This window comes from Cynocephalus volans, chromosome 11 (genome assembly GCF_027409185.1).
Source record: "Cynocephalus volans isolate mCynVol1 chromosome 11, mCynVol1.pri, whole genome shotgun sequence".
Classification (NCBI taxonomy): domain Eukaryota; kingdom Metazoa; phylum Chordata; class Mammalia; order Dermoptera; family Cynocephalidae; genus Cynocephalus; species Cynocephalus volans.
In genome coordinates, this window is record NC_084470.1 from 6221766 (window position 1) to 6237203 (window position 15438).

The window sequence follows — 15438 nt, forward strand, 5'->3', positions numbered from 1 at the left end:
AATGCAACTCTGCTGCCCCCTTCTTGAAGAAACAAAGCAAAAGAAAAAGAACAACTCTATAAGATGCACTGTAGATAGACAAATCTAAACAAAAAATCAAGAAAGGAGAAGATACAGCTCATTAGGAAGTCGTTTAATGTTAAGTGGAAATGCTCATTGTGGGTATGGCTAACTGAAAGAAAGTGAGCTGAGATGCCAGGTACCGTTCAAGCTTTATTAAAATAGAAATCAGCTGGGCTGTGCTCAGAGTGGCAGGCAGTCCAGGGCTGCCCTGAAAATGGTGGACAGCACCAGGGGTGGGGGTGGGAGAGCTTATATAGTGTGCCAAGGGCTGGCTGATACCATCAAGGAGGGGCATTATGCTAATATGGATCAGGGTGGGGAACTTCATCCTTGTGGAAGCAAAAGTGGTTTCTGTTTAAGTCAGGAGGCTTCTCGTAAAGGGAAGGGGGAAGGGGAGGGGAGGGGAGGACGTGGGAAGTGCCATTTTGTACTTGGGCTTATCTAAGATGGCACTGGTTATGTTGCAGATCTATTATTCCTGCCTTTTAAGTATAAGAAGAAGGGGAAAAGGGTGAAGGTCTCATTCTTCTGAAGCTACTTCCTGCTGGAGATGGGCGAAGATATGGAAAAAAATAAAAGATTTATGTTGGTGCGCAAAACAATTAGGTGGCAGGGTATTGGTTTCATGTGGGGAGGCTGTATTCCTCTGCGGAAGGGTCACTGATTCTGAGGGGCTGATATCCTCCTCGCAGGAACAATTTGGCGACCTCTTGGTTGGTGACAGCCTGTATACGTTCCTGCAAGAAATTAGAGAAACACCAAAAGAGACAGGGACCAAAAAGTAGGACGAGTCCCAGCACAGTAAGGGGTCCTAGTAAGGGCATTAACCAGGGTATCCAAGGGTTCAGTGAAATGGTTTAAGTTGTCTTGGGTCACCCTCATTTACATGAGTTGTCTTGGGTCACCCTCATGACTCATTTACATATTAACACCGTTCCTTCCCCAAGAAGAGGCAGGTGCCTTCCTTCTCAGCTGTAAGGAAGTAAAGGGCCTGACAGTTCTGTAAAGGGAGGAGATGCTATCTATGCTTAGTTCTGAGAGTTTTTGATAGAATTGAGAGGCAGTAGCAGGGCCCGCTATGCCAGTTGCAGGTGCAGGAAGGATCCCTGCCCCAACTAAAAGGTACAATTAGTGCCCTACAGGAGTGGGGGGCACTTCCTGAGAGGGGGGCCTGAAGTCAGTCCCAGTCCCACCTCCATCTCTCCATCTGTCTGGAGGGTGATGTCAGGGACGAATCAAAGAATATGCAAGAAATCGTGTTAGGGGGGCAGGCAACATGATAATGAAGTTTTACAAAGGAAATATATTCCAGTTTTAGGGCCTGGGAGAGGAGGGGGTAAGTGAGTGGTAGCATTTGGTGTTAATAAGGCATAGCGTGGGCAGGCCCTGCACAATGCTGACAGTCCCCACTGAGGTGAGATTAGAGGAAAGTGAAGAGACGTTTGTGGAAACATTGCAGGCTGCATCGAGGGCGGGGGGAAGGGGGTGACCACAAAAAGTTTCTCACAAAGTGGGAGACAGATGAGTCACTCGGGAACCAGTCTGATCCACTGAGGACTGCATCATCCCTGTGGGCCTAGAACCTCCATGTTCCAGGTGAGGGGGAGCATTGAGATAGGAGGAAACACATGAAAAGGATGCGAAGGGTTAGGGAGCCAAAAGAATTTAAAGGGCACATCGCCACAATGAAATTGCTAAGAAGCATCCTACTGATAGGAGGTAAAGGAATGCCAGGAGAAATCTTCCTATACTGTTACAGTCTTTTGGGGCAGCTGCTGCCAATCCTGTAGCAAGTACTAGAACAGATAGTATAATAGTAGCTCTTGTGTGAAGGACGTGAGGTGGGCCTGTAAGAGTGAGAGGACAATCACCGGGGGAAAGATCATCCTTCTTTTGGGATTGGGGGAAGAGCAAAGGTCCTGGAGATTTTTAGTTTTGTGGGGCCTAAAATGGATGAAGTGTGAGGAGATGTGGGTTGTGGGTTGAGCAGGGGGACCCCTCTGGCTTGGTGTTAACAGATTCTTTGGGTAAAGTCTCAGGTGCTAGTTTTACCAAGGATAAGTGGTACCAAGGGGCCTTTCTTAGTACTTTTACTGCCATGGGGGTGGCGGGAAGTACTGTATAAGGCCCTTCCCAGCATGGCGAGAGAGGCCTTAGGATTTGGGTTTTAATATACACTTGCTGTCCCAGGCTCAGTTTAAAGTCTGAGAGGGTGGTGGGGAAAGGATGAGGTAATAGAAGGTTGGCCTGTTCCCTAAGAAGATCCCTAATGCGTGAAAGAGTAGGGAGATACTAGCCTAAAGGTGATGAGCTGGGAGAGGTGTGAGAGTGAAGTGTCTGCCATACATAAGTTTGAGGGGGGCTGAGGCCTGTGGGCTTGTGGGAGGCAGCCTGTAGGTAAGTGAGTGACTGGTGAGGAGGCCAAAACAAGGGATGATTTCTGAGGTGGGACCATGTGATACTGCTGTAGCATCCTCTGAAGTGTAGAGAAAAGCCTCAAACCAACCTGAAAAGGTATCTACTAAGGTTAGAAGACAGCATGTCCTTTTGTGGGGAGACTAATATAAGGGTTGAAGAAGGCATAGTAGGGGTTCATAGCCTATTTTAATCGAATTATGAAAATCTAAAAGGATTTGCTCAGCTTGTGTAGTAGGGAGGACATAGCGACTGGAGAGAGTATACCAGTTGTCCTTTCTCTGTGCCCCCAACTATTGGAAGTGTTGTATTTCTCCGGGTGTGTATTGGGATAAGGGTGTAGGGGCCATGAGAAGGACCTGAGCAGGAGAGGAAGAGTGGGTGCCTGGTGATTGAGCAGCCTGTTTTGCGGTTAGATCCACCAGTTTGTTTTCTTGGGCTATGGGGTCGTTGGAGGTTTGGTGTCCTCTGCAGTGTATAACCCCAACCTCCTTTGAGAGTTGTGCAGCCTCAGTAGCTTGTGTTAGATTTACTGTGACACAACCTGCCTGGGGGGGCAGGTGTGGAGGTTGCGCTCCCATCTATGAACCGCATAATGGGATGTGGGGTGATGTGTGGAAAGGGATTGAGAAAGAGGTCTAAAGCCTCCATGCAATTGTGTTCTAAGGGTCATGAGTGTTTTGGGATGAGAGAGGCTGGATTTTAAAGGAGGGTGAAGTTTCAAGGAAAACTAGGAGTTTTCAATGAAAGTAAGGTGAATAAGTTGTAGGCGGGAAAGGGAGAGAATTGACATGGCCTATGGCTGAGAGGGTCTTGACTGTTTGTTGTTTAAAAATTAGTTTAGAGCTTTAAAAAGGGCAGCTGCCACCAAAGACCATAAACAGGGGCCCATTCTCGAGATGTGGTGTCTAGTTGTTTAGAGAGGTTTGTAACTGGGGAGAAAATATCTCCTGCCTCTTGTCCCAAAACCCTGACCGCCTGTCCTTGGGTTTTGGTGAAAAATAGGATAAAAGGATGAGATAGGTTTGAGAGAGATAGAGCTGGGTCTGCGAGGAGAGCAGCTTTTAATTGCTGGAAGGGAGAATGAATGAGCTTTGTGGGATCTAAAGGAATGACAGGACCCCCTTTGGCTGCCCCATAAAGTGGCTTTGCTAGTGTGCCAAAGGTAGGAATCGATAGGTGAAGATACCCTGCAAGCCCCAAGAAAGAAAGGATTTCACCCTTTGTGGTAGGAGTAGGGAGTTCAGAAAGTAGACTCTTGAACTGAAGGAGAAGAAATTTGGGCCTTACTGGGGGGTCACTCGATATCCCCTGGAGGCCAGGAAATTAAGGAGAGCAACAGTGTGGGCCTGTGAATCCTCACAGGAGGGGCTACAAAGGAGGAGGTCATCCACATATTGTATTAAAGTGCTGGAGGTTGGGGGAAGTTCAGGTAAGTCTTGAGCTAAGGCCTAGCTGGAAAGTGGGGTATATCCTAAAACCCCTGAGGCAGTACTGCCCAGGAAAGTTGTTGGGAACTGCGCATGTCAGGATTAATCCTGTACTAAATGGTATGAGCCCTTAGGCTTTATAACTGGAAGGATGGGTGTATTGAAAGGTGAGTGGGTAGGCTGTGAGAGATAAGAAAGGAGTTTGTGTACAAGGGGTTTTAAGCCTACTAGGTGTTTGTTAGCAATGGGATACTGTGGGACATTAGGGAACAAAGAGGGATTCCACAACTTAACAAGGATAGGGGAATGGTGCATAGCAATGGAGGGAGAAGTAGCATCCTATACTAGGGATTAACCTTGTCCAAAGGGGAGGGGAAGGTGGAAGGCTCAGGGGCCAGGTCTGGGTGTGGCCTGTAACAGGAGTATTGTAGCTGAAGTTAAAGTGTGTAGGGTAACAGTAACTTTGAATTTGAGAAGAATGTCCCATCCCAGTAAGGGGGCTGGGCATTGAGGCATTATTAAGAATTTGTGTGTGAATTGGGTGTGATGTAGGGTGTAGGAAAGGACTTGCGTGACCCATAGGTGGTATTCTGATCCCATTACCCCTACTATTGTGATAGAGGATGGGGTTGTTTGTCCTGCATACTTAGGAAGGGTAAAGTAAATGGCCCCTGTTTTGATGACAAAAGAGATTGGTTTACCTGCTACAAGGCAAGTTACCCTGGGCTCACGTGTGGTAATCTCCATGGGGGCCTCAGGCTCTGAGCATTGTCAGTCCTTCTCCTTGGCAAAGCTGAGAAACTCCGGTAGGGATGGCCATGAAGCCAAAGGCCGTAGGTTGGGGACTGGGCCACTCCCTCTCTGGCGAGTGGCACAGTCAATCCCCCAGTGACCTGGCCATTTGCAGTGAGGACAGGTTATGATAGGCCCATGTCGAGTGGCCCAGTTGACCGCATTTGAAGCAGTTCTAGGGTGACTTGCCCTTAGAGGCAGCTGGCTTTGGAGTATGTGAGCCACAGATGGCACTGGCCAGGAGCTGGTATTTGGCCTTATCTCTTTTATAGTTTTTTGAATATCAGGGGCTGATTGGGTAATGAAATGAGAGTGTAAGAGGGCCATGCCTGCAGGGGAGTTTGGGTCTATACATGTGTATTCATGTAAAGCCTCAGAGAGGCAAGTTAGGAACTTGCTGGGATTTTCAGTGGATCTCTGTGTGATTTCTCTAAGCTTGTCATAATTGACTGACTTGTGAGTAACCTTTTGGAGGCCGTAAATCAACTGTGTGATCATGTTATCACGGAGATCCCGATCCCCATGGCCAGCCCAGTAGTCTCAATTTGGTTCCGTGCAAGGAACAGAAACGGCTTCCACAGTCCATCTATTATTTTTAGCATGTACCGGAGTTGCCATCCAGGCCTGCTCCCTGTACATGGACTTGGACAATTCCTTCCATCCCACCCACGCCATGGAAGGGTTATAAAAAGCCAGAGCTGAGGCGAGGTTGTTACCTGATGAAGGGGAAGAAGGGGAGGAGTTGGGCTGAGGACAAGCATCTGGAGGCCAGGTGTGGGGAAGAGAGAGAAAAGTGGAGGGCTGACGGATCAGAAGATTGATCTGAGTCTGGAAAGAGAGGTCAAGCACGAGCTAGGAGAATTTGAGACATAGGACAGTTTTGACAGAGAGAAGAACACGTTCAGAGATAGGAAAAGGCCTGAACAAGGAATCTCTACAGCTTTTGCTATTTCAGTGAGTGTCTAAACTGAGTGCCATCTTGTGGCCACTGGGATCCACTGTAACAAGGGGTTCGAGTTTTAATGTCTCCCTGGAGGCTGAGAAATTGGCCAGGAGATGGCCCAGTGGTGTAGAGCATGGAGTACAGTAGAAAATGGGATGTTTAGGTTTAATGTCTCCCTGGAGACCAAGAAATTGTCCAGGAGATGGCCCAGAGGCATAGACCATGGAGGTTTGGATCCTGAGGATCCCGTGCAGAGGGTGAGAAAGGGCAGTCAGTCCTGGTAGAAGAAGAGTGCCAGCAAAGGGCATCCCATTTGGTGCCCACCTTCTTTTTGAGAGAAAAGACACCAACCGGCTAGAGAAGCATCCTCCAATAGCTGGGGGGCATGAGAAGAGTTCCCTCAGCCAGGCACCTGGGCTTCATAGAGACCTGAATTGTAGAGTAGTCGAGGGAACCGTAGAAGTAGGCAGGACAGACCCACTGACCCACCCTAAATGGAGGCCAGTGTTGGATGTGTTGGTCTGAAATGGCAAAAGTAGAGAGTCCCAAGTGTACCCGGTTCTGGCAGGTCCAGGAAGGGTGGCCAAGGGCCAATTAACTCAAGAGAGGGGATCGGCCACAATGTTGGCCAAAACCCTTCCCAGGTTTTGGCACCATAATGAAAGAAAGTGAGCTGAGATGCCGGGTACTATTCAAGCTTTATTAAAGGAAAAGAATCTACTGGGCTCCGCTCAAAGTGGGGAACAGCCTGGGGCTGCCCTGAAAATGGTGGACAGCACCAGGGGTGGGGGTGGTAGAGCTTATATAGTGTGCCAAGTGCTGGCTGATACCATCAAGGAGGGGCATTATGCTAATGTGGATCGGGGTGGGGAACTGCATCCTTGTGGAAGCAAAAGTGATTTCTGTTTAAGTCAGGAGGCTTCTCATAAAGGGAAGGGGGGAGGGGAGGTGAGGAGGTGGGCAGTGCCATTTTGTACTTGGTCTTGTCTAAGATGGCACTGGTTATGTTGGAGATCTATTATTAACAAGTTGAATGCAAAGGCAGAAATGAGTTGGTGAGGGGGTGGGAGGTGGTGTGGATTGTTGATACAAACAAGAATAAGAATGTAGGAATTTTAAGAATAATAATCTTGTGGAATATACTATAAAGCAAATGTACCTCACAGGGCCTGGTTTTCCAAAGCCTTGCAGTTTCAAATATTGACCTTGCAAAGGACAGGAAATTTTCCTCAGGCTATAAGTCTCTGGAGTGAGATAAAGATTTGTGGCACAGCAAGTTTGCTGGCTCAAAGACAGACTAGTTGCTGATTGTTATGTAAAGATACTGAGAAACTGCTAGAGGGAGAAGGAATGTTTGCTAAATCAAGTCTTTGTTAATGGATCACTTACTTGCCTAACAGAATGTCATCTGACTTGTTTTTACTGAATGTTACCAGCTTCTATTGTTAAATTTGTTAAACTGTACTTAGCAAAACCCCACCTATGTCTCTTCCTGTAACTTCTTGTCTGGAGAATAAATGCAGGAAGAGAACCCCAATTGTGGTTAATTTCCCAAATGGAAGAAATACCTCATGCTTGAGGGCCCTGGGATATTAATCCCTTTCTGGGGCTTCTCACTCCTCAAAAGAGGGCTTTGAGTAATTTTTAGCAGCTCCGCCACCCAAAGGAAAAGGGGTAACAAATCCATGGGAGGCAAAGCAACATCAGTGTGGGGAACTGCATTCTTGCAGAAGCAAAAGGGGTTTCTGTTTAAGTAAGGAGGCTTCTCGTAAAGGGAAGTGGGGAGTGGAGGGTAGGAGGTGGACGGTGCCATTTTGTACTTGGGCTTGTCTAGGATGGCACTGGTTATGTTGCAGATCTATTATTAACAAGTTGAATGCAAAGGCAGAAATGATTTGGTGAGGGGATGGGAAGGGGTGTGGATTGCTGATACAAAGAAGAATAAGAACGTAGGAATTTTAAGAATAATAATCTAGATCTATAAATTACAAATAAAACAAACAGAGACTGAATCACAGAATTAAAGTTACATTTTATTTAAAGAATAAACAAAAGTTGTTTTATCCTGATATATGTTTGCTATTTACTTGATACCCTTGAAAGCAAAGAGTTTTAAACTAGTGATTTAAAGCATGATTTCTAACATCTATGTTACTTCAAAAGAGAAAATAAATGAAATATAGCATATGTAAGATAGAAAATAAATTATACAGCAAAGATAAAAAGCAGTAAACATTAAAGGCATCAGAAGTATAGTAGAATATACCAATTTGACTATCCGTGTGAGTCAATTAATCAAAACTATTAAAATGCAAAAATATCAGATTAGGCTAAAAATACTAGCTCAAAGGAACCCAAAATATCATAACACAGAAAAGTTAAAAAATAGACAAAGATACACGAGCAAAAATGCAAAATGATTTTACACAAGGTTACTCATCATGATGAGACAGGATAGGGCCAGGCCTGTGGAACAATCAACTCCATCTTCCTGGCAGAGGACATTTTGTTACTTTTCCACTCCTCAGTCATGAGACCCCAGGGTGTGTGATTGTCCATTGGCCCTGATAAAAGGGACTAAAAAAACCAGTTGGGCATAACCACTCTGATGAAATAAACTGAGATAAGAGGGGGACAGATATTACTGAGTTGCAAATCCCCTTCCCCAAGGTTTGTTAAAATATAACTGTCAGCTTTGTTTAAAACTTATTATCTACCCATTCTTTCTTCTCCTGTAATTGTAAGAATTAAGTTACAGATTAAATTTAAGACCCCTTTAGGAGTTACTTGCAAGATGCTCCAGGAACCAACCCCCCTTGCAACCACTGTACAAATGCCAGAAATCATCAAAGCAAGATGACGTCAATTGAGGAACTGCTTGCCTTAAAAAAAACCCTTCCCCAACTTCCCCTAGGCAGCTAGCCTGACCCCTGCATGCACACGTCTTCAAGGTGACTGCTACAACATCCCTCCTGGGGTGGCGGTAGCGAGCAACACCACCATCTTGGACCTACTGAGCAGGCACAAGGACCAAAGCCTGTGATGCAATCAGGAAGAACAGAATGAACTACCTCCAGAGGCACAGAATGATGACTCTCACTTACACCCTTTAACCCCTTACTGTATAAAGGACTCTGAACAGCTCTCCTCAGGGACCTGGCTTCCCTGTAGCTAGCTCTCTTAGGCTTAAGTCTGTCTCCTCTTTTGATAGAGCATTGCTTGCTTTACTGCTGGGTGCATCATTCATTTCTATGACTTTGAGACCCAAGAGCCTAATTTGGTAACAATGACATTCTTAGTAATACCAAAGGAATGCAGGCAGCCCAATGGCCATCATTAGGACACTGGCTGGATGACCTGTGGACCATCCACACACTGCCCACCCTTCGGAACTTTAACCAAAGCGAGGATGGTCCTTACACCTGCTGTGAAGATATTTCCAGGGCAGATTCCTGTACTAGTCATTTAGCTTATTCACTTTCCAGACAATGGCACAGGTGCACTTCTTTGCTATAGAATAAGAAAAAAAAAACAAAGTTTTTTACCTACTCTCTACTCTCAGTCACTCAACACAACTCTTCTGATGCCAGATGTTTGGGGGATTTCTCTACACATCAAGCAATTCTCCAGTGGACACCAGCTGGATGTCCTCTGATTTGATTAAATTCTAAACTATTCTTCTGTCTGACTGGCTGTATAAATGGGAGTTCCCATGAACCCCTCCTTGGGTTTGATTAACTTGCTAGAGTGGCTCACAGAACTCAGGGAAATACTTTTCCTTTTCTTACACTTACCTATTTATTGTAAAGGATGTTACAAATGATACACATTGCATTAGTCCATTTCTGTTGCTTATAACAAAATACCTGAAACTGGGTGATTTATAAAGAAAAATGAAACATTGCTTACAGTTTCTGAGGCTGGGAAGTCCAAAGCCCATCTGGTGGTGGCGGCAGTGACCCAGGGGTCTCACATTGCAAGACGGTGGAAGCAGAGAGAGCAAAGAGAGAGCAAGAGGATAACTTCTGCATTCTTCTTTTAAAGCCCTCCAAACCATGCCATGACCACCATTTTTAATCCATTCACTACTGCACGGTCCTACAATCCAATCACTTCTTCAAGGCCCCACCTTTCAATTACCATAATAGGATTTCTCACGCTCAGCAGTTATAGTGGGGATTAAGCTTCTAATATATATGAAATGTGGGGACACAATTCAAGCTTCAGTGAGTTTTGGGGGAACATAATTCAATCCACTACACAGATGAACACCCAGACGAACAGAAGCAGAGGGTGAGGTGTGGGGAAGGAGTGCGGAGCTTCCATGCCCTCCCTAGGCACGCCATCCTCCAGGCACCTCCAGGTTCAGCTATCCAGAAGCTGAACCCCATCCTTTTAGGTTTTATGGAGGCTTTGTTACGTAGGCATGATTGATTAAATCATTGGCCACTGCTGTCAACTCAACCTTCAGCTCCTCTCTCCAAACCCAGAAGCTGGGGGGTGGGGATGAAAGTCCCAACTCTCTAATCTTGCCTTGGTCTTTCTGGTGACCAGCCCCCAGCCTGAAGTTACCTAGAGTCCCCCAGCCACCAGTCAACTCATTAGTATGCAAAAGACACTTATAACTCTGAGATTCCAAGGACTGTAGGAGTTGTATGCCAGGAAACTGGACGAAGACTAAATATATACAGATGCTCCTTAACTTTCAGTGGGGTTATGTCCTGATAAACCCATTGTAAGTTGAAAATATTGTAAGTTGAAAACACATTTAATACACCTAACCTATCGAACATCATAGCTTAGCTTAGCCTACCTTAAACATGCTCCAAACACTTACAATAGCCTACAGTTAGGCAAAGTCATCTAACACAGGGTCTTTTTTATACTGAACTATTGACTATCTCATGTAATTTACTGAATGCTGTACTGAAAGTGAGAAACAGGATGGTTGTGTGGGTACTCGAAATATGGTTTCTACTGAATGTGTAGCGCTTTTGCATTTGAAAAATTAAGTCGAATCATTGTAAGTTGAAGACCATCTGTATTTCACACTATCACACATCTGGCCACTTGAATTTTGTATTTGTCAATAAAATGTGAGTGAAACTGATGTGAGCCACTTCTGTGTGGAACTGTTTAGAGGGAACATGACTTGCCATCTCTCTTCCCTTTGCCGAGACTACAGTGTTCTAGATGTGGCTGCTCCTTGAGCCTGGATCCCAGAGTCAGAATGACAGTGATAGGGAACAGAGCTCCAAGGTGGACTGACAAGGGCATGTAGCATGAGCAAGGCATAGACCTCCGTTGTACAAAGTCACTTAACACAGTATCCTGACAGATATATAAACAGGTACCCAGAAGTAGGGGGCTGCTGCAAAAAAATAAATAAATAAAAAGGAGGGCAGGTGTTGACCTAAGGCCCTGCAGTAGATGGCTTGGACACTCAGTGGAAACTGGTAGAATGGTGACCCATGTCATGTATTGGCAATATATTTGGTAACATTTGGCCAAATAGGATAATGGGAAGAGAAAGTCCTCCCAAAGGTTGGAGCCAAGAACCACAGAAAACAATGATCTGGGGAGCCCCTTCAGAGAGCCCAACAGTCCTAGTCAAGAAACATCCCCCAGGGCAGAAAAACCTCTCAACCTCTGCCCAGTGGGGCTGTGGCATCGCTTCAGAGACTGTGTGTTCCTCTCTTCCTCCCTTTACTCCCCTTTCCAAGTGGGAATGTCTCCTGTGACTATCATCCTCTATCCCATCATTGCACATCAGCTGTATGTGGGGGTGGGGTGAAGGGACAGATCACTTGCCTTTTTGGCTCACAAGTCTTTGGATCAAGAAAGGCATATCAAGGGTAAATAGATACAACCACCTTAGAAGACTGGTTAGTAGTTAAATATAAATATAAATATGAATTTATTGAAAGCAAAATACATGCCTATCCTATAATCCAGCAGTTTCACTCCCAGATATAAACCCAAGAGAAATGAGTGCATATAGCTATCAAAAGACATGTACAAAAATGTTCACAGCAGCTTTACCCAAAATAACCCCCAATGGGAAACAACCCAAATGTCCATCAACATTAGAATGAATAAATAAATTTTTGTTTATACAATAGAATAATACTCAACAATATAAGGAAATATACTCTTCCTACACATAAAAACATGAACGAATCTCACAGACACAGTGTTGAGTGAAAGAAGCCAAACATAGTATACTATATGATTCTATTTATATGATTTTACTTATATGAAGTTCAAGAACAGGTACTTAATCCATAGTGATGAAATCAGAATAGCAGTGTTCTTTGTGGTGGGGATATTGGCTGAGATGGGGCACAAGGAAACATTATAGGGTGCTTGAAATGTTCTATTATATACAGCAATGAAAATCTTAAAAATACAATATAAACAAATTAAGAAAAGCCACATTTGGATCCAGCAGAGAGACTTATGTAAGGGCTACTACACCTAATGTAGGGGCTAATACCACGCATGGGTTAGCATGCCTAAAAAGACAGGAGTGTACACAGGAAAGGATTTAAACCAAACACGTGGTGCCAAGAAAAGTGGACTGTGAGTTACTATGGTGCTTACAATATTCTGGCTCCTCTCTTCCCAGGCATATGATAAAATTGCACTTCCCTGCTGTTTTAGTCCGTTTTGTGTTGTTATAACAGAATTACCTGAGACTGGGTAATTTATAAGGAAAAGAGGTTTATTTGGCTTACGATTCTAGGACAGCTGCATCTGGCACAGGCCTCAGGCTGCTTCTACTCATGGCGGAAAGTGGCAGGCAGCGGGTACAAGCAGATCACATGGCGAGAAGAAACAAAAGAGAGAGAGGAGGTGCCGGGGTCCTTTAAACAACCAGCTCTCACAGGAACAAATAGAGTGAGATCTCACTCATTAATCCCCCCCCCCCCAGGGAGAGCATTAATCCATTCATGAGGGATCCCCCCCCATGACTCAATCAGTTTCCAACACTGCCACATTGGGGATCAAATTTCCACATGAGTTTTGGAGGGGACAACACATCCAAACTCCATCACCTGCCCACCTGAAGTTAGCTCTGGCCATGACAATTTTCTTAGGCAGGGTAACAGGGCAGGAATGTGGTGAGTCCCTCTGGAAGCCAGTGTGGGCCCTGCCACCGACTGGCAGCAGGTGTGGCTGCTCCCTGAGCCTCAGGCCGCAGGGCACGCAGCACCCCCTGCCTGGCAGCAGCCCCTGCCGGGCAGCACCTGGCCCACGAGAGGAGAAACTACATGGCTGTGAAGCAGCGAGGCTTTGACGCCGCCAACACCGAGCCCGGCCTCTGTGCAGGCTGGTACTGTCGCTGAGTGGGAAAGGCAAGCGGTAGGAAAGACCAAGGCTCCTTCACATGAACGAAGAGGAGGAATGTGAATACATATACGTATTTGCTTATAATTTCATAAAGAAACAGTGGGAGAATAAAGCAAAAACCAATTTTTAAAATATTATTGATAATGAAAGGGAGGAAATAGAGTTAAGAGGATGTGGACAGAAGCCAGACTCCCCTGACTGTACCTTGATACAGAGTTCTGACTTGATCAAGTAATTATCTTCCATATTCAAAAAATAAAAGCAAAATCAAGAGAGGTGTCCTTGTGGTGCTGGGACTGTTCAGTGCCTTGAGTCTTTCTGCTTCTCTGGGGCTCCACCCAAAAAGCCACACTTCGGGGGGAGTGTGGCTGGGGATTGCATGAGGTGGGCTGGTGGGATACCTTCTCAGACTCCTGCTACCATACCTCGGGAACTTCCTTCCTCAACCCCCTCTTTTCTCCTTTGGCCCAGGGCACTTTTATCTAGTCCCTGTGGCAGGGAAGTCTAGCTACTAAATAAACCTATGTTTTCCCTCAATCATTTCCCCAAAACTTTAGCTTTTGCTCTCTCCCCTAAAGGGTAGGATTTTAAGATGCTTCTCTCTCTCTCTTTCTGCTTTTCCTTCCTTGAGAAAATAAACGAAACACCCCGGCTCTCTGAATCAAAGGCCAAAGATACAAGGAAATGTCACAGAGAAAAAAGCCACTTAAAATTTTACAATAATATTATGCCATGTAAAACTCTTGGCATTGTGCCTGACGGATCGTAAGAACTCAGTACTAGCAGTGGCTATGATTATTACTATCTGCTCCACAATGTTATTTTAAGGATTATTTATAATATATGCATACAGCAGGTGTTCAGTGAATGCCACCCATCAGATTAAAGAGAAATAGTCTTGAGCTCAATGTAAAGAATATATTAATATATTTTAAATATTAAATACTTGCATATTTATTAGTAAATATAGTTTTTGAATGTGGAAGTTTCCTGGAAATAATCATTTTTTAAAAAAGGTTTGCAAATTTGTCTTACCTATTGCTATTTTTACCCGCTATAAGCCACATCCCATGCTAACTCAACATATACACTTTCCTGTCCCTGGCCTTTATAATCTGGAAGATAGTGTCAGCAAAATAACCATTAAGCCTTTGGAAGAACACATGATACATGATGCCGGCCATTAATCATCAATACATTGTACTGAATGGAATTATTTGCTTCATCTAAATCTAATGGCAGGAAAACAGGAAAAGTATAGGTGGGACTGCGCTGAGGGCAGATGGAAAGACCCAGCTTCTAGGCCTGTTTCACATAAGTATGACAATGAAGCAGTCCCCTAGGGCATGGTTCCAGGTCCTCCTCTGGTTTAACCTTCAGGTGTCACAACTGAGGGTGCACTCCTCTCACTGCTGCATATCAGGGACTCCGCTCTTACTGGATAATTTCCATCGCATAAATAAACACACATGGATCTCTGAGTTGGCAGTGCACGCATGCTGACCCCTTAACCCTCACTTTCTACTTCCTTGCAGAGGAAAACTTTTGGAAAGAATTGTTTAGGGACACTGCCTCCACCTCTTCAGCAAAAGTCTACTCTCCAGTCCACTCTAGTCGGGCTTCTGCCACCAACATGGACATGAAAACACTTTTGTAATATTGCAAATGAACTTCATTTGCCACAATGACTGGGCATCTCTCTATCCTCATCCCGTATCATTGCCCAGCACGTTTGACAGAATGGGTGATTCCCTCGTCTTGGGATGCTCTCCTCTCTGGGGGTCTAATGTCCTCCTCGACAGGCTCTCCCTTCTCGGGCCTCAGTTTAGGGTTCTCTTCTATCTCTTGAGTACTTGCCCTGGATAATCTCATTTATTTCCATGGCTTTAAGTACACTCCATCTGCTGACTTGAAATGTACATGCTCACACATCCATTAGCCTCCCTGCAATCTCAGTGTGTCCAATAATTGACTCAGACAAAGATTGACATAAATGGTTGTCTCGAGTTTTCCCCCGTAGCCTACCCTCACCTGTCAGTCTTCCTAATCACAGCCCCCTGTTGCTCAAACTAGAAACCTGGGAATCATCCTTAGTCTTCCCTCTCTTGGTTGCATCCCTACAACCAAATCATCACCAAGTCCTGTCTATCCTGCTTCTGAAAGATATCTCAATTCTTCTAGTTTCTCTGTCCTTTGCCACCATCCTAGTCTGTGCTACATCATCTCTGGCCCATGTTACTGCCAGAGACTCAGCCTGTCTCCCTAGATCCATTTGCCTCTCCCCAATGTATTCTCCTTGTAACAGCTCTATCACTTCAAACCCAATGCCACTTGGGATTCAGGATATGTTATGGGGGTAGAGTCAAGAGGAGTTGCTTATGATTGTGTGTGGAATGAGAAGGAAAGAGAAATCAAGAATGACTAGGGTTTTGCTGGAGCCAC